At 34.4% G+C, this 20,925-nt stretch overlaps 2 pseudogenes; one reads left to right on the forward strand and one right to left on the reverse strand.

The window, feature by feature from the left end:
- Positions 1–8,853: 8,853 nt before the first annotated feature.
- Positions 8,854–10,669, forward strand: LOC107488522 (rhicadhesin receptor-like; annotated as a pseudogene).
- A 1,051-nt stretch (positions 10,670–11,720) lies between these two features.
- On the reverse strand, positions 11,721–14,722 carry LOC107488857 (phosphoenolpyruvate carboxylase 2-like; annotated as a pseudogene).
- Positions 14,723–20,925: the final 6,203 nt, after the last annotated feature.

Raw genomic sequence — 20,925 nt, forward strand, 5'->3', positions numbered from 1 at the left:
CAATGTAAATCGAATCGATCACTCGAAACAATCCAATAACATTCGGTTCTTTGACAACCAATCAAACCCCAAAATATGCAAAGAAAACCAAAATCATACCTTGGTCAATTTTCAACACACACAAAACACCCAAAAATGATTCTGAACAAGCTTCCAAGTCCAAAAAAGTGTCCAAACTCAAACTCAACACTCAAAGAAGCCAAATCAACTAAAAAAATTACCAATTCAAGCTATTCACATTCAATTTACCACAATTAATATCTAGGGCTCACAAATACACTAAATCAAAAGGATTTTGAAGAAACTCACCTTACCCAATGGTATTAGGGGTAAAATCCAATAATAATTCAATGCTAAATCACCCCTAGACAACCACAATCAAATAATTTACCCAATAACTATACCCAAATATTCAAAACTATTAGGGCAGAGGAAAGGGGGATAAATTTGAGTTCTTAATAACTTAGTTTGGTTAGAAATGATGGGCTCGATGAGAGAAACATGTGACCGCAAATGGCATGCAAATCGGAGCACCGTACCTCAAGTTATGAGCAAATAAGAAGAATGTGAATAATGTTTAATGGGTTTCTCTCTTCTCCTTCACTTCAGCTAGTTCCTCCCTCTCTAAGTGTGGAATGTGCTAAATGGGTTCTTTAATTGGGTATTTATATATTGGACTTAGGCCTGGTTCAACCGCTTAGGCATTTTTGGTTCATTTGGCCTAACTTTGGGCCAAAACCTTTAAAATTAGCGCCCGGTTTTCAACTTTAAATATTTTTCCAAGTTTTTCTACAGTTTTATTTTCTCTCTCGCAGTATCAGATAGACTTAAGCTGTACTGCCAGCTAATTTATTGATACACATTTTTACACAATTTTCCGCATGTGAAACGGCTAACTAAACTCATTTGAATTGTAACCATTCACCCTTGTATTTTAAGGTTGGAAAGTTTGATAACTAATCCATGATTCTTAAGCAAGAGCTTAAGTTTGGTGTTGTGATATAGACTTAATAGAATTGATTCTTTATAATTGTCATTACATGATTATTAGACAAGGATAGTGATCTCGATTCCCATAACTTAGCCAAGAGTCTTTTGCAACTTATACTAAAAACCTAAAACTTCCTTTGCTTATTTCTTCTTTAGTTACTTTTAGTTAGTTTAATTAGTTTTAAACTAGATTTAAATTCTTACCTTGTCTTGTTAGATTGATACTTCCTTAGATAATGCTTTGATCATCTTTGATTTAATTCCTTACAATTTAAGTTTCTTGTATATTAAGTTTTGCTAGTTTAAATTCTTGTTTATGCTTATCATTACTGGATACTTTGACCAACTTTAATACCCACAGTTGCACATTCTAGGGAGGACAACTCGAGAGTAATACTTTCGGTTATTTTTATTGGATTAAACTTGTGGCAACCAAACCAAACTTTGACTAGATTGCTAGTTGTTGGTCTGAAACTATACTTCGACGTGATCATATTCTTGTAAGAAATTCTAGACCGATGATTACCATCTTTCAAGGATATAGAATAACCAAATTTTTGAAATAACAAGAAAAAGTTTTTTTAGCTTATACTATATATATCTTTATTTGTATGAGTTAAACACAGAGAACAAATAATACTTTACTAATTCAATTTTTTTAAGCTTGGCTTCCAATTCTCCTTTTTTCTCTTTACATGGTATCATAGAGCTTCTTCGATCCATGGGTGATGTAATTAATATCCAATCACCACCAGTTGTTGTTCAAGAAACTTCACCCTCCACCATGAACAATGTCACCAAACCTCTTTCAATTTCTTTGTCGAAGTAGTTCAACAATGACAACTTCTCACTTGGCGTCACTCAGCCACACTTACCATCTGTGATCAAGAATTATAGCATCATTTGGAGAAAGACAAAGTTCCCATTCATTTTGCATCAACAGCTCATGAAGCATCATAAACAAACACAAAAGAATACAAAGAATAGAAAATAGATGATTACAATTTGACTTCTTGGTTGTTTGCTTTTATGGATCCAGCCTTCAAACATAGAGTTCATGGATGCCATTTTGTACATGAAATCTAGAGCATATTACACACATATTTTCCATCATAGACCAAAGCAAGGGTTAAATAACTCTAATTGCAGCTAAAATTATAGAAAAATCTTGGCCCAACAACAGAATACTTGCCACAAATCAAGAAATTAGTGGATTATCTTACAACTATTGGATCCCCATCATAGAGTCTAAATATACCATTATTCTTGATGGTCTTGATGAGGATTATCATCCTTTCACCACATATGTCACAGCTAAAGATTCACCCTATTCTATCCCAAATCTTGAAGCATTGTTAATGGGTCAAGAAGACAAAATAGAGAAATTCGAAAAACCAAAATCTTCAATGACCTCCGTTTGGATGAGGCACTTTCAATAGAAGAGGAAGAGGTGGACGTGCAAGTCCTGGAGGGAGAGGAGCTTGGAATCCTATAAATAGACCTTAATTCTAAATCTATGGTAAAAAACTGGGTCATTTGGCAAGCTACTGTTATTTTAGATTTGATCAACAATTTCAATACACTCAATGAAACTCTCCCAACTCATCAATGCATAATGCTCCTCCTCCTCCTCCTATATCCTTTCATAACCCAAGAGAATTAATAGCAACTCCAGCAACTATAGCTAATCCATCTTGATATAATGATTCTAGAGCATTTCATCACTGCACTCTAGATGTAACTTATCTTGAACGAGCTCAAGAATATCAAGGCCATGATTAAATGTACATAGGTAATGGCTCAGGCATGTCTATTTATCACATTGATAATTCTTTCATACATCATAATCCTATGGAGAAGAGATATTATCTATATCACTTACTACATCTTCCATCAATTGCACATAAACTTGTAAGAGTTTCAAAATTTACAAGAGATAATAATGTTTATTTTATTTTTTGGCTTGATTATTGTCTTGTGAAATTTCAAGCTACCAATGAGGTTTCTTGCTAAGTCTTTGTCTTTTGATGTGTATCATAAAAGGTTTGGACATCCAGTCATGCCTATTGTAAAACAATACTTTTACAATGTTCTTTACAAATTAATAAAAGTGATACCACTAACTCTGTATATGATTCATGTTGTTTGGCAATATCTCATTAATTAACTTATTTTCTAACTCTTACTACTTACTATTATTCGTTATATTCGATTGTATCTAATATATAGGGTGATGCGTGAGCATCTTTACCTTATTTTTTGTTTATTTTAGGTTAGAATTTATTGATTTTAATTATATTTTAGTGTTAAAATCCTCTTTGGATGCTACTTTGAGTTGTTTTGGTATTTTTTAGGTGAAGTTCGGATCAATTTGGCAGAGTTTTGTACAAGAAAGAGAAGAATCGGAGCAGCCCCCTTTGGGCGTTGAACACCAAGCTAGCCTTTAGTGCCAACAACTCAGCAATGTTAGAAGCTAGGAAGCACCGATACGACACGCGATACGGACACGACACGACACAGATACGCCGACACATTCTTTTTATAAAAAATTGGATACGACACGTTAAGGATACGTTGTGAATTAAAATTTAAATAATATATTAAATTAATAAAATATCATATTGTAAATATAAGAGTAAATATAATTGCATAAAAAAGTCTTAAAATTATGCAATTATTAAAAAAAAAAATTTTAATCTACTCTTGCCATCTTGCTAGCAGAAAATGTATCAATTTTTCTCCTCCAAGTCCATCATGAATCAATTATAAAGAAAAAAATTGGTTAATCGGGCCATAAAATCACAAAATCAATTTAAGATTTGCAGTCCAGCAGAAAGATCCGTCTCATGAACATCTGGATCGGGTCGGACTTGTTCGGATTCGTGGCTGCTCCACCAAGATTCGGGTCAGACTCGTCCAGATTCGTGACTGCTCCACTAAAATTTTGCACCGCGAGAAGACACGCCGCCGATACGCTCGTTTGAAGTATCCACCGAGTGTCGGTATCGGATTCGTGTCCGACACGGATACGCCGGCACCATGAGAGAATCCGTGCTTTATAGGTTAGAAGTGCTCCACCCCCTTTGGGTGCTAAACACCAAAGCTGGCATTCAACACCAGGCAATTCGGATCCACTTTCATTCATTGAGCATCTTTAGTTGGATTTAGCTTTTAATTATTGTTTTGTCTTTTATTTTTGTAATTTTTATTTACAAACAAAATCTTTTAGGTTTAGAATTTATTATTTTATTTTAGTTTGAAATTAAATTAGGTTAGATATAAAAGGAAAAAGATTTACCCTTTACGAGAGGGCTTCTCACTTCTGCACTTTCACATTTTCTAAACCTGAATTCTCTCTGAAACATGAACCACTAAACCTCCTCGGTTAAGGTTTGAAGCTCTGTTTATTTCTATGGATTAAGAGTATTGTTTTTCTATTTTAATTAATGAATTGATTCAGTTTCAAGGATTACTTTCATTCTTCATTTATGAATCTGGGTAGATCAAAAGAATAACCCTTATTTCTATATGCGTTCTTGTAATTCTTTGAAGAGTTATCTCACTTGAACAACAGCAAATTAAATTCCTCATAAATTTCTATTTACTTTGACTTAACGGAATACGTGGCATATATTTCTTTTATATCTGGGTAATTAGGATTTTTATGGCTATAAACTAGAATTAAACCTAACCCTCTAATCAAAAATTAAGTGACCAAGACATTGGCACTTAACTAGGTTAGAGGAGATTAAATCACTAAGACATTAGGGTTTAGTCACTGACAGTTTCCCATGAAATGAATCTTGCATGATTAAATTAGTCGGTAAGAAAACTTAAATTAGGTGTTTTTAGCTTTTTGTTTTTATGTGTTTTGTTCTTTAAATTTTATTTAGCTTTGTTTTATTAAAAATTGTTCTCTTAATTTTTGAAATTAAGTTTAGTGTCCCTTTAGTAGTTTTATTTTTCCTAACTAATTTTTTTTCATTATTTTCGCATTTAGTGGATTAATTTTCTCTGTTGATTTTCGAAATTTTAAAGTTACATATTTAGTTCACTTTATTTAATTTTTTCTCACAGGATACCTCACTAGAAATTCTCTACACTCTAACGTAGAGATTCTCACTTTTTTTATTTTCTGTCTATTTATGAGCAGGAATAGGGACAAAGAACCCCTTTTTGACTTTGATCTTGAGATTGAAAGGACTGCAAGAAGACATTTACAGCAGGCTAGAACTTACAGAACTGCTGAAAGTATCAGGGATAACTCTCAGAAAGAAGCCGAAGAGTTCACTATGGAGGGAAACAACAACAACAATGCGATCAATGCTAAAATAGAAATCATATTACCTCCTCTTCAAGTAATATCCTCAAACTCTAGAACAACCTCAAACATTCACCAAATGCAGACACATTCAAAAGCAGGTATTAGGCAACCAAAGGCCTATCAGATAACATCTAATCTTAAAAATTAACATTTAACTATTCTTCCAAAAAGTGTAAAAATGTCTCGAGAAGATTATCTATGAAAAGAAGCTATGGTAACTGAGTATAAAGCTCTTTTATATCATAAAACCTAAAATCTTGTTGAATTACCTACAAGTAAAAAGGTTATTACTTGAAAATGAATCTTTACTATAAAGAAAATTGCCTAAGACAAAATCATTCGGCATAAAGCCAGATTAGTGGCTAGAGCCTTTGTTCATCATGTAGGAGTAGATTATGATTTCCATAATGCTTTTTTATATGGAACTTTGAATGAGAAAGTTTACATGACACAACTTCTAGGATTTATACACTCAAATCCTCATCTTGTGTGTAAATCAAACAAGCCCCAAGGACTTGGTACCTGGTAGATTTCCCAAGAGCATAGGTTTGGATTTTCACACTAAAAATAGAATTTGTCCATTGTAAGTATAGTCCAAACCCAATAATTAAACATCAATCAAATGTTAAATTCAAATCAATTATAAACCGAGATTAAGAGTAATTCAACCTCCGGTCGTCTTCCCTTAAGATGCAATTGAAGTGTTACGCTTTCAGTTGTTAGGGGCAAAACAGAGTGATTTTCAAATCAAAGAACGAAAGATTAAAAAGAACTAAGAAATGAAAGAACTAAGAGATGATCGAAATTGAAATCAATGCAAGCAAAAAGGGAGATAAGATCAAAACTTAGTGAAAATGCTAGAAATACATAAAAGAGCCTTGACTTGGGAATGAGGATCCAAGGAATCCTATCATTGCCATAACCACAACTATGGTAATTATAATGAGTTAATCTCGCTTAGTTAACCCCAAACATCGAGGAGTAAGTCAAGCAAGCATAATTGACCTTAATCCATAAGTACTAACTAACTTACCAAACTAGTTGATAAAAGGCTAGCTTTAATGGACACAGGAGTCAACTAACTCCTTAAGAATTACCACTAAATATCGGACATTATGACTCTAGTATCCTAGGAACTCAAACCCCAAGTCAAGGTGTGAAAATCTACTCAAAATTACCAAGTGACATTTTCACAAACACTTGGTGGGTACAAAGCCAAAACCTGAAAAATTGTAAAGGAAAATGGAAAATTATAACCAACTATCAACAATATCAACAAGAAACAAGCAATCAAGCATAAAGAAAGCATGAAACATTAAATTCATCAATTAAAACTTCAAGAAACTCAAAATTTCAAATATGAACAAAATAACTTGATCAAAAGGAAATGAAAGTAAAAGTGCTTTAATTAAAGAGGAAATTAAGAGTACTTACAATTAAAGAAGTAAAATCCAAAATTAAAGCTTGCTATAAAATGCTACAATTGAGAATTGAAGCAAATCCTAGGAGAGCAATCTACTCTACACTACCCCAACTCCTAATTAACTATGCTAAAAATGTAAAACATGAGGCTTCCTAAACTAATGTCTTCATATGTGTTGATATCCCTTTCATATAGCACTTCAATTCAGCCTTCAAGGCTTCCAAAATGGGCCAAAAGCCCTCAGAAATTGCGCAGCACGTAATCACGTGCTGGGTCCTGTGCGTACGCATAAATGTGTGCGTACGCATACTTGGCTGAATGTTCTTTCGTGCGTACGCACACATGCTAATTCCTTCTTGTGCATACGCACACTTGTCTGTGTGTGCTTTTTCTTATTTTCTTCAAGTGTTTTCCCTTGTACATGCTTCCTTCCACTTTTGGCTATCCATTCTTGCCTCTATGACCTGAAATTACTCAACAAACAGGTCATGGCACCAAATAGAATAAAAGTGGAATTAAATTGCTCATTTCAAGCATAAAATTGCATGTTTCATATTTAAGTCCAATTTAGGGGCAAAACACAAAAGTATACTATTTGGGTGCCTAAATGTGAGTTTATGTGATGAAATCCATTCGAATCAAGCTAAAATATATTAGAAAATCTGGACTCATCAGTACCTTACTATCACCGTTACTCTTAAATCCTTTGGCTTTATAGTTACAAAATCATATCCATACCTCTTTATTAGATTTACCTCTAATTCCATCATTTATATACTCATTTATGTTGATGATATGTTGCTAACAGAGAATAATAATTCTAAAACTCAAATTGTTTTACAGCAATTACATTCTACATTTGTACTTCAAAATTTAGGTGATTTAAATTTCTTTCTAGAAATAGAAGCTATTATGCATTTTGAAAATTGAAACTCTTTAAATCAAGGTGTTTGCTACGGTACGATGATAAATTCATACGTACCGATACGTTTAAAATATAGACAAATAACAATAAGCCATGTGGAATTTATTTTCCACGTCAGCATTTAATTTTTTCTTTTTTAAATATATAGTATATCACCACTTTTACTAAAACACCCTTTTAATTAAATAAAAATAAAAAATATTTATCTATTTAATTTTATAAAAAGACTTAAACATCCTTTCTTTATTTGATTAGACAAAAATACCCTTTTAAATTAATCAAATTTTAGAATTCAATTAATCCTAATTTTATAGTTTCAAATAATTGAAACAACAAAACAAAAACATATTAAAAAAACAAAAAATCAAAATTGTTCTTCCTCTATGTTAAACATATTAAAAAAATAAAAAACCAAAATTGTTCTTCATCTAAGGTTCAGAAACCTTCTCCTTCACACCTCTAAAGGTTTCAGTCTTCTTCATCTTCTTTTCTCTTCTTCCTATCCTCTCTCTGTGTCTCTCTCTGCTCCTGGATCTCTCTCATCTGTCTCTGCATCTCTGTGTTGCACGCAAGACGCCATCGTTTTGCTGGAATGCCCTAGCCAATTACCTAACCTAGCAACCTTAGCTCCACACAACGGCTAAACGCGAATCCATCCCTCCCATCACCCTCGAGCTCCTCCTTCCTATCTCTGTCATCGATCTCACTCTCTCACCTCCGTCCATCTACCGCCGCCGTCGCTGAAACGAGCTTCGAAGCCACCGTCGATATCGCGCAGCTCTGTTCCACCATCGTGCAGCTACTGTTTCAGCTTTGAAAGCACCGTTGCGCAGCTCGGTTACATTCACCGTCTTCTGTACTCTCACCGGCACCGAACAACAACAGCTCGACTTCCAAGATCCCCCTGCTTCTTCCGCCGTAGATTGCGTCGGCACCGGCCAAGACATCGAGTGCGTTGCACCCTTTGCTAATGAAGAACAGGGATAAAACGGCACTGTATCGTTATCTTCAGAGAACAATAAGGAACAAGGTATCAGTCTGTACCCAAAATGAACTAGTAACAATTTCCCTAACTAACTAATAACTAACTGTAAGTCTGTAAATGTCAGTAACAGGCCACACTACTAACTAATAACTGTCAGCAACAAAAGAAATATGTTTAACTAAAGTTATCTTGTGTGTGGATTGAAGAAGGTGAATCATTGAAGTGCCTTGCGGAAGGGCTTTGGGAATTGACAGTGCTGGTATCACCGTTCTTCTTCCGGGGAACTGCAATGGTGGCTATGAAGGAGGTGATTCCAAGGACAGGCCCGTTCTTTGTGTCGGCGTTCTGGCTAATACCTGCCGGGTTCCTCCTCATCGGGTTCGCTGCTTCAAGGGGAAGACCGTTCCCTTCGGGACTCAATGCCTGGCTCTCAATCTCTCTCTTTGCATTAGTTGATGCAGCTTGCTTTCAGGTCTGTTCATATCTTATGCTCTCAAAAGTTATGAAATTTTCCATGGCAGTATATTTGTTACTTCCTTAGTTTGTTTGTTTAGAATGAAGGGGAATTGAAAGCAATGCTAATTGATTGGAATGCTTTAAGAATTGGCATATTGCATGCTTTGATTCCAAACACATTCAGTATTGAAATTCAACTCATGATCATCCTTTTGTCTCTGTTCTAAGTCTTCTTCTCACCTTTGTGCCTATCTATATAAATACTGAAAACCTCATTAACTTATTCCAACTTGCCCAAAGCATTTAAAGCAATACACATTTTTTCTTCTCTTTTTTGTTTCCTTTCATCCCACCCAATTTTGTTTCCTCATTCTTGGGTTCATAGTTAACCATGAAGTTCATAGGGTCAGTGTTAGCGGTGACTTTTGCTCGGGTTTTAGCCTCAACCTCAGCATCAGATCCTGATGCTCTTCAAGACCTCTATCTTGCAGACACTACATCTAGTATATCTTATATTTCTTTATCTATCTCTTCTCCTTTGATGTTTCTATTCTCTTGTGATATGTGTGTCTGGAACAACAACAACAACATAATAATCATTATATTTGATCCTTTGGTTTTCTTTCAATTAACTCTAACTAACTCACTATTAGGCCTACCAACTACTTTAATATTGCTTCCTTTTTCATAATATGGTGCACCCACTTGCATATGACTACTAATTAAGGTTTTTTTTGTTAACACAACATAAAAAAGTTAATCTTTTTAAGTAAATTAAGCATAGCCCAGATCTAAAAAATCATTGGCTGGTTGACATGGGTAGTGTGTGAATGAAAAAACAGGTGTTAAGGTGAATGGATTCACGTGTAAAGACACTGCAAAAGTGAATGCATCTGATTTCTCATCAAACATATTAGTAAAACTAGGTGTGACAGCAAACACAACCTTCGGTTCCACTGTAACAGGAGCCAACGTTGAAAAGATCCCAGGATTGAACACACTTGGTGTGTCTCTGTCACGCATTTACTATGCCCCAGGTGGACTCAACCCACCCCACACACACCCACGTGCCACTGAGATTGTGTTTGTTCTTGAAGGTCAACTTGATGTTGGGTTCATAACAACATCCAATGTTCTCATATCAAAGACCATCTACAAGGGTGAGATCTTTGTCTTCCCAAAAGGGTTGGTTCATTTCCAGAAGAACAATGCCAATGAACCTGCTGCAGTTATTTCAGCCTTCAACAGCCAATTGCCTGGAATACAGTCTATTCCTCTGACTTTGTTTGCTGCCACCCCACCGATCCCGGATAACGTGTTGACCAAGGCATTCTAGGTTGGTACCAAGGAGATTGAGAAAATCAAGTCTAGGCTTGCTCCCAAGAAGCAATTGTTATAGTAGGAATGATATATACTTGATTGGTATATGTATGCTTTAATAAGGTCTTTGTTGTTTTTGTGTATTTGTCTCTCTCATTCAATCTCTCTTTGTTGCCTCACAATTCATCATGTATGTTTGGAAAACTCATAAAAGCAAATAATGGGACATATTCATTTCTTTTATAATTGGAATTTAAAAGGTGCTATCAGCATGCTTTGTTCTTTTTGTTAATCATAATGTGTGTGTGTGTGTGGTGTATTATTTAGTGTTGACTTACTAGTTCTCTGTGTCTTATCTCCCAATATTTAGCAGCACAAAGAAATGTAGCTAGTATGGTCAAAATAGTAGAAAAAACCTGCCTTGATTATTAGAAATTATCATCGTGGCACCATGTAATCCGCTAAAGTCATAGATACTACAATACAAATAACTATTTTTTATTTATTCACACTAATCAAAACTAGTTATACAGATTGATTAATTATCATATCCTAATATATAATATAGTTTTATAAAGTTGCTGCAAATAAAAAGCTATACAGCCAAAGCGGAAGGTGGAATTTCTTTGTCAGTGTCCTAAAGATTGATTCCTAATAGCTTTGTTCCTCCAATTATATTTAAAAGTAAGGGAGTTGGTAATTAAAGTATGGGCCAATGTTAATTATATGCTACTCAATAGAGGCATAAACTGGCCGTACACATATTCTTCCGGCTATATGAAATGGTGAATTCACAAAATAAACTAACTAATGGTTAGTGATGTTGGGCCACTAACCCAAATTCATCTGTGTATATTCCCCTGGGGGAAAACATCTTAATTTGAGTAGATTTTCGTCTAAGGTAATTCCAATTGAACAATATGCTTCTTTCACATAAAAAAAAAGAAACCACACCTCATCATATTACAGCTAAGCATGTGAAGACGGGATAATAGCAATTTCAGAGACTTGTTTAATGTTTGATTACTAAAAATGCTTCTTAAATAATCTAAAATTGCAGGAAGAGTAAGTAATATAAATATATAATAGTTTATGTGAATAGCTGAATAACGTGAAGATTCATACATATATACACCATACCGTACAAGGAGTTACAGAAGCGTTAAGACTTGAGACTATGTTACTCTTACTCTTAAGGTATGTTGTACAAGAAAAGTGATTTCTTGCACACTTGCTTTTCTGATGCACAAAAACTGATAGTATTTCTTTATTTCCTATAACTTTAAGCAATCAATTTCTAGGAAGCAGCCAGTTCAACTATTAAGATGAAAGATGATTTGCCAGCTTCCCTCAGATACTGCACGTCTCCATTCATCCGCTTTAGCAACTTTCTGCTGATGAGCAGACTAATACCCTCCTCGGATTCTTGTCTGTCTCGTCTGAACATTTGGTTCAGCAATGTTTCTGGAACACCAACACCATCATGTGTTATGCTGCAAAGATAGCAAAAATAATCAGTGAACCACTTAAGTAGTAGTTAGATGATCACATGTGGGAATGTCACAAGTTTCTTGTTCCCATAAAGTTGAGGTACAACAAAGGAATATATAGTATGCATGGAATAGTTACCTTATCTCCAAGTTAGCCAAATGAACTTATTTGCCTAATTGATCTTTTGTTAAAGAGGCTGCAACAACAACTTGACCTCCGGTTGGCATAAAATTGATGCAAATCAATAAGAAGTCAACCAAGACTTGCTGCAGCCTAAGACTATCACCATATAAGGTTTCTGTCATGATGTGCTCCATGACTTCGTTGATTATATGGATACCCATTGCCTTGCTCTTTTTCATGACCTGACTAAGGCAGGCAACAAAAAGTTGATGCAAAGTGAATTCAACCATTTCCAAATTCAAGTAGCTGTTCAGAGTACAAGAATGAAAGGAATTTAATATTGTCATAAATAACATCATCATAATTATATTCATAAATCATACCCATCAGTGATACAGTCAAGATCCGAGTCATCGAGAATTTTGGTACGCTGGCATTGGCACTGAGCCATTGAGTGCCAGTGTGCAAAAGTTGTTTTTGCTCAATTCCCAACTCAGCATTCTCCAACAATTTTCGAGAGAACACATTCCCACACAAAAGATTCCGAATTTGCCTTTTCATATAAGTTAAAGCTTTGAGTCTCTTCAAAGATGTTTGTTCGGATAAACGCTGAATATGCAATGCTTGTTGAAGCTCAGGGCTAGCTGTCTGTAAGAAGCAGAAGACTCCAGTAACTTCACCCTCTACATCCAATTTCTTGCTCACAGAAAGCAAACATTCTACATACTTTTGCCCTTCCGAGTGAAGAAACCAAAAGTAGCCTTCTCTGTTTTCACACCAGTCATGGCATTGTTAAGAAGGAACTCAGTATGTGACTACAAACCATAAGGTGATTGCAATTTATAGGGCTGTTCTGAGGACAATACCTGCTCAACATTTGTGAAGGTTGTCTCTTCAGGGATGTCAGAGGTTCCATTGGCTAATAACTGGCGAGCACGTTCGTAGGTATTGTATAGTTTGTCCCTTACATCACCAAGAATAACACAATATGGCTCATTTAGAGGAATCTGCTTCCAAAATTCTAAAAGAATGAAGAAATTATTACAATGAGACATTCAAGAGCAACTGAATTTTACTTGCCAAGTATTCAACTCTAAATGAATCAATAGGTATGGATAGTTCAGTTTTGTAGATTCCAATGAAGACTTCAATAGTTCATTATGCAATTCAGAGAAAAGTAGAATATACCAATGTAATGTTTTGCATCTCTCCTTGAGGACACATGGAGTTCATCAGCACGAACACGAAGCTCATCATTGCAGCGCCACATAGACAACTAAAAATGCAGATAGAATCAATAATTTAAGAATCATGCTTTTAATGCTTTCACAAAATTACATACCAAATACATTGTTATAATAGCAGCATATTTGATACCTCAAACATGAGATCTTCTATCTGAGAGAAGTATAAATTAGCAGCCATCATTCTAGCCAGCAAACACACATCCCTTGTAACTTCAGGGGTTACCCTAGGGTTCCCTGTAATGGACATTATACATATGAAGCTGAGAATTAAAACTCAAAAGAAAAACAAACAAAGAAATAGCAAAGCATCATGGAGGAGGTGAAGATATTTTAAATCCATTCCACATGAATACTTTGAAGATAATTAAGTTTAAGATTTAACGAGAAATAAGTTTGTGTGCTAATCTTTGGGAAAAAAAAGTAAGGTACCATCACGATCTCCTCCCATCCAAGAAGAGAATTGAATAAGAGGGGCATTGTATGGGACACGCTCATTTATTCCAATGTTCTTCAGAGCTGTGTCGACACGGCGCAAAAACTTTGGTACACCTTTCCATATTGTCTCATGAAAGTAGCTCATTCCTGCCCTCATCTCATCTTGTGGTGTTGGAGAACTCCGTCGAATTTCATCTGTGCGAAATGCAGCTTGAATTTGCATGAGGTAAACATCTTTAGAGCCATTGCTTTACCATAAACATAGCCACATATATGTAACCACAAATTCGAAACCATAAAATTCACAAACATATCAAAGCGAAATGGTAATAGAAATCATAGGCAGCTGACAATAAATAAGAAAAGAAACCCAAATGCATAACAGTACACAAAATCAAGAATGCACCTCTCTTTGGAGAGCCTCATCAAGTTCCTGCTTATCATCCGGTGTTATGTCTTTCGCGTACAACTGGGTCAGATAGTTCCTTATCTTGAAAAAGAGGACAATGATTACCAATGAGATCAATGATTTCCAGATTTTGGTGAATTAGAATGATAAATTCATAGTTAATGGACTATAATTATTCCTGAGTCTAGTGACAAACCTTCCATACTTTTGCAGCAGAGATCGACGAACGGACTGAGTGGGATGAGCAGTTAGGACCAAATCTACAATTTGCTTCTTCAAAGCATCAAACAGTTCCTGTGGGGACTTTTTCAGTTCAGTCACAAGCCTCTTGAAGGTTTCTTCAATGTCAGATTCAGTGATGGCAGATTTCTCATCAGCAAAATCGCCCTTCTTTAATAGCTTAATCCTTCTTCAGTAGGCAATTTGAACTTCTTCTGCCAAGTTAGCCAAATTAAGCATGTGGGAAAATGATTTGGCAATGACAATAGAATCCCCAGCATCAAGACCAGTTAGCATATTCCCAAGTTCCTCCAACTTCTCAGTCTTATGCTTCCCTTCATACTCAGCTGAAAGCTCATAACAATCTTGATCATATTAAGCATCAAATTGTTTAAACTATAAGGCACAACAGGAAAATAACAAAGAAAGAAAAAATTACAAAACAAAGCGGAATATTGGGTTCCTCTTTTTGAGTCAGTACCAATCCTTAGTATGTAACATGTTTGAGAGTACTTGTGCATATTAAACTTCTCCCATCTTTTCTAGAGTCAATAGATCAAAATATTACCAGGAAAGAAAAAAAGGAGCAGATTTTGTGCATCATATCAAAGTGGACCTGAATTTATTTACTTAAGAGTTTGCATTTACTTATGGCTCTAAAACAAAATCAAAAAGAGTGAAGCCCCATGGTTTTAGATTAACGTTTCTGTTGCATTCCAATTGCTACAATTGAAGAAAAATCACTGACATGCAACACACTTTTTTTGGTGCTTGTCAGAATCTCTCGAAATTGTTCTAGCCATATCAGCCATCTGAGGTGCACTTGAAAGGATTCATTTCCATTCTGAGTCCAGTCCTGAAAATGAGATATTTCCTCAGTTATGAACAACAACACTATCAATGGTTTGAAATAGTTCAAATTTTGAGCATATGTTCAGAAAAATACAAGGAAGCAATCAGCTTCACTAGTCTTGGCTACCAAATTCTTTAACATATGTAAGTTCCTTTAATGTTTTTCTCACAAGTGAGAAAGCAAGCATCTATCTACCTGTAGCCGAATATCTATTCTCAGATTAATAAAGGGAATTATAAACTAGAAAATCAAATTGTAGAAAAATTTTAACATGATTTTAGAAAATAGCAGAACAAAAGAAATTTAGACAATAAATTCAGCGTAATTCACAACCTCATGCCCTGGAAACTCAAATTGTCAAAACTTGATCGAAAAAGTTTTCTAATAGCCTTCTGGAAACGATCAAGAACTTCACAAACTTACGGGAGAAAAGGTAATTTCATCTTTATTTTGAATTTCACTTACAAACGAAGTTCAGTCCTTCACAAAATAACAAGAACAATTAACAAGAACTGAATAATTAATACAAGAAAGAATAGCAAGATCAATTAAAACATATATTCTAATAGCAAAGTATCCAGGTAAGTGGGTAAGTTAATAAGATCAATTAGAACTTAAAATAAAAATAACAAGAACAATTAACATTTTAAACTACAACAAACTAACAACAAAATAAGAACTAGAAAACATACTAACCATAAAAATAACAATAAAAAAATAATAACTGAATAATTAATACAAGAAAGAACAAGACAAAGGAAAAAAATCACCCTTAGGATGGAGCAGTTCTGAAATTCAAATAGTACAAGAAAAGGGAGGAGCTTTAAATCGCGACGGAGATAGCTGAATGGAGGCAGACAATGGTGGAACGGTGGCTGAAAGGTCACAGAACAGAGGCTGAACAGAGGCTCGAACACGCGGCGTAGAGGACTAAACAGAGGGTTAACCAGCTCGAACAAGAGTTGGCCAAAAGGAACAGAGGTCTGAGTGAAAGCTCAGAACTACTGACCCCAAGACAACAGACCAACCCAACATTTGTCACTGATGATATTTCAAGTTCACCCCGGGGTAGAAAGTTTCCAATTATCATCATGAAGCCAGCACAAATCTCAAGGAAATCCAATGTCACTACCAAAGAAATGACTAATGGCAAATTAGGTTGCATCAAGTTTTCTACCAATGATCCCAAAGATGGAAGATTGCTTGATTATATTGAAAGTCAAACAGCAAAAGGAACCAGTTCAACAAATCCTTTTAGTCAACGCTTCCATTCTGCAAATAAGAGTAAAATGAAGAAAACTTCAAAATTAATGCAAGCCTTAAAAGTCCCTCAGGTCATCAATGGAGAGGACACCAATAACTCCACCCATACAGCAGAGACTAGAAGCCCAAGAGTACAAAATAAGTTCGGTTTTGAGAAGCGTTCACCTACAAACCAATCATCAGAGTCCAAAAGTAAAAAAAGACAACACAAGCAATCATTAGAGTCATTGTCCTTAAGTTCCACCCCTAAGCAAAAAGTTTGTACCTTGCAGCAAAGAAATGAAGGCTTCAGCAAGATCCGGTGTCAAAAGAGGAACTTTAAGCATCAAGTTGATGTTATTTCCTCCAATGTTGACAGCAACAGAAGCATGAATTCTCACCGTGACATAGAGGGCACCCAAGCTGATCATTCTGAAAGCAACAACAGCATTTCCATTCAACAGGTGACTCACATGAATCAAAATGTAAGTATTTCTTCCTCCCATTATACAATGGTTGCCCATAAGCATAACGTACTAGGTTTAATATTCCTTCATTGATCAGACTGCTACAAAGGAGCTAAGCAAGGAAAGTGCTACGGCCATGATAACAGTTAATTCAGAACAACAAAGTCTAGTTTCTGTTATTGATCTGTAATTTTACAGTGAAGACCCACCTTCTCCAATTAAAAAGAAGACAGAAACCTCCAAAGATTTAGGTATATTCTACACTTAATTTTTTGTGATATTCACATAAAATCATCTATAGGAAAGGAGTTTGGATTACATTTTAACTCTTTTATATTTACATTTCTATAGATGAAGCTTTAGCCACTCCTGATAACATAGGGCATGCATTAGACCTTCCTCTTTCATTCAATAACACAAAGGCCAAAAGAGTATAAAAGAGTATCAAAAAACTAAATTTCAATCTCCAAAAGAGTATAAATTCATACATAGTCAAATGGAGATATTAAATAATCCGGCAAACAAATACCAACACAAATGTAAACAAAATATAATGTCGTATGTCACTAGACGGCTCATATGCCCACAAGAAAATAATAAAAACAAAAATAATAATAAATATTCTATGTTGCAAATCTAATCTTGTGGAAATTCATAATCATCACGATGGTGATTATCATTCAGCTTATTAAGATTTTCAATGGCATTATTTTTTACCGTATAGCTGATCGTATTATGAATCTTTAACACAAGTGAGATTGCAATCTTCATGCGGACCCCATCATCCACCTAATAAAATTTGAATAATTACACATTAGGCTTAACTACTTAAATATAAAAGAAAGAACAAAGGAAAAGATCAGTGCATAACATTACCTTTATGTTAAAATGATCATCTTCAAAACAAGCTATCATCCAACTTGCAACCCACACACCTGCATCACTCCTACATATCGAGGAATCTATATTAGAGTATTATATAATTGCATAAATTTCATATCAATAGCTACTAATTATACGATCTTACGATCCAGCTTCGAGGGTCGGAAGGCCTTCCGGCTCTTCAAATTCAAATTGTGAAGAAATTAGATTTGGAGTGGTCTCAAAGTCATAGAATGAACGATCTTCCAATACCTCGTCCAAATAAATGGCCTTTTTATGTCTATGTTAGAGTTTGTTTTTTTAGTCATATATGTAGATAATTAACAAAAAAAGGAAAATATAGTTACTAATTTCAAGGCTGTCCTCTTTCACTTGAACTGTTTCTCAATGGGTAATGGGTCTAGCAAAATAATTTGTCCTTTAACACGATCAATCACTACGAGGTACTAGTGTTCATGACCTTCGTCAGTAGTTTCAGATACAGGGATAAAGACCTAATCAAGCGAAAGTCATTTTAGTTATTAAAATTATTTTATGCCAATATTTACTAATATGAATTTAAAATGATATAAACTTACTCTTTTTAAGCAGTCAACTTTGCCCAAATAAACATATGTGATATAAAGTGGCAGACTTCTAGGATCCAATTTTGTCTTCTCTGACAGCTACATTATTTCAACCACTAGTTTATATGCGCAATACAAATAACAACTACCAATATTATTTTAGTATACACTCCTATATACTTACCACAAAAGTTGTGGGTTAAAACCAATAACCACTTTCTCTGGTCAACTCTATGCTCATCATATCTGCTACTAAGTCAAGCACAAGAGAAACGATTGGCTTTCCTGGCATCAAGCTCCTGAATACATCTCTGCGAGCTGTAAACTCTGAAATTACTATATCCTCCTTGTAGCTGCCAAAGATAATTTAACATAAATAAAAATAGATAAACAAATCAACAACACCGTTAACAAATAAAATTCTAATTGAGTTTACTTACTTATCCATCAAATGATTACCATACAAGTATACTGCAATTGCAAGTTCAATTTCGTCCAAACCCATTGAAGCTGTTGGTCTAAAACAGACTTGCACCCACTAAATATATAAGAAAAACTGTTATTAGTGAAAAAATAATAACAATAATAATAAACTACTTATTACTTAGTACTCACACTAGGTAGCTCTAATCCAGGAATATCGATTGGAGCAAGTGAATTTGTTCTCCTTTTCATATCTGTCTTGGCCTTCTCAATACAGCATAGCAACAATGAATTATTCGACGCACTACTTTGTTAGTTAAGAGTTTTAGAATTGGAACCAAAGACCTTAAACACCTTAGAGGGAGAGCTGACATTATTTTCCAATCGTTGAACAAGAGATTGGACTATTTGGGTCAATTGCTCAATAGAATTAGCTAATGAGTCTAAAGTCACTCTGTCCTTCAAAGATGGATTGGGTTCACTGTAACATTAGAACATTGCATGCAGGGTCAAAATCTCATTTTATTTACTATGAAAAAATCCAAGTCCATATATCTTTTACATAAAAAAATACAAAACATAATTAACATGAAGAATATGTACAACTAACTGAGAACAAAATTCCGAGATTTAGATCAATAGCACAAAAATTCATATCAAAGTAAAAAACTAACTCCGAAATTTGAAAAAAAGCAATAGTAATTAACTCAACAAAAACAACAATCAACAATTCTTCCTGTTAATAACAATCAACAATCAAAGAAATTACCTCAGAAAAACAAGAATACTCAAAGAAATTGAATGAAGGAGGATGGGGAAATAGTTGGATTGATGTATTTCTCATGCATTTCCTTGTTCTTCACTTGCTTTAGCATAGGGGGGCCAACAAGATTTGTAACGTGGGAGTAGAAAGTGCTGCACTAGGCTGAGAAGCATTGAAAGAAAAATCAATGTTTGGTTCAAGAATGGAAATTGAATGAAGGAAGAGAGGAGCTTGAGGCTACTTTGTTTAGGGGTTCTTTAGACTCACGGAACAAGGCTGTCAGTCAGGCATGTCTGTGCTGTGACTGTGAGGTCGAAGCTAAGACGTGGAACAGGTCTCCCATTAGCCAGTTACTTTTCCCCAGTGGACAATGCTGCGCCAGAGTGAAAAAGAAGAAAACAAAAGAAAAGTAGGTTTGTTTTGGAACGACCAACGGGAATGGAGGAGATGCCCCGTCAAGAGGTGTTATATGTAGACCACTCAGGCTTTTTGAAACCAATAATGGTGAGGATGGATAGCTGCTCTAATGGAGTTTTTACCTTTTAGGGTTGGGTTTGGTCTCCTTTTGGAGAAAGAATGGAGAGGGGATAGTGGCAGTATTTGTCTCTTTTTTTTTAAAGAATTAACATAATTTTATTTTATTCTTTTAATCAAAGATGTAAATAAATATACTCATTATTAACAAATAATACAAGACCATTTAGAATAAATTTATAATACAAGAAATAAAAAAAATAGTACGTACTTGTTCAGAATTTTAGTTGGTTCTTGACAGATCTTTATGTTAGGAATAGAACTTGCCTCAATAGAAGTAGCTCGATTATTTCTTCGCGTTCTTACCATTGTAATTAGCTTGTAGTGTTATGTGTTTCAGAATAAAAATACATAACAATGATAAAAGAGAGTTGTTATTATATATCAATTTACGCTAAATCTATATTAAATGCAAATATTCATTCTAGTTATTGACAATCTAATTAGTTTATAATCAGCATAAATCACATTAATTATATTATTTATAAGTAAATCATATATTCCATCAAAATCAATATTATATGTAAATCAATATTACAAATTTAAATGCTAGTATTACGTAGAGTTATAAGTTAAAATAAGCTAAAATAATAATATCTATTTTAAATCATGTATTAATAAACAAAATAAATTTTCAGTAACTTAAAAATATTAGAAAAAATTATTCTAAAGGACCGTTAGGAAGATTTAATTATTAAAAAGGATCTTTAATACTAAAATTATTAAGAAAGACCAAATCTTTTTATAATATTTAAGAAAACGAATAAAATCTTTTTATAATATTTGAGAAAATGAATCAAATCTTATTATAAGGAGATAAATATATCTTTAATTATTTTTTATTTATT

The sequence above is a fragment of the Arachis duranensis genome, chromosome 1 (genome assembly GCF_000817695.3).
Source record: "Arachis duranensis cultivar V14167 chromosome 1, aradu.V14167.gnm2.J7QH, whole genome shotgun sequence".
Classification (NCBI taxonomy): Eukaryota; Viridiplantae; Streptophyta; class Magnoliopsida; order Fabales; family Fabaceae; genus Arachis; species Arachis duranensis.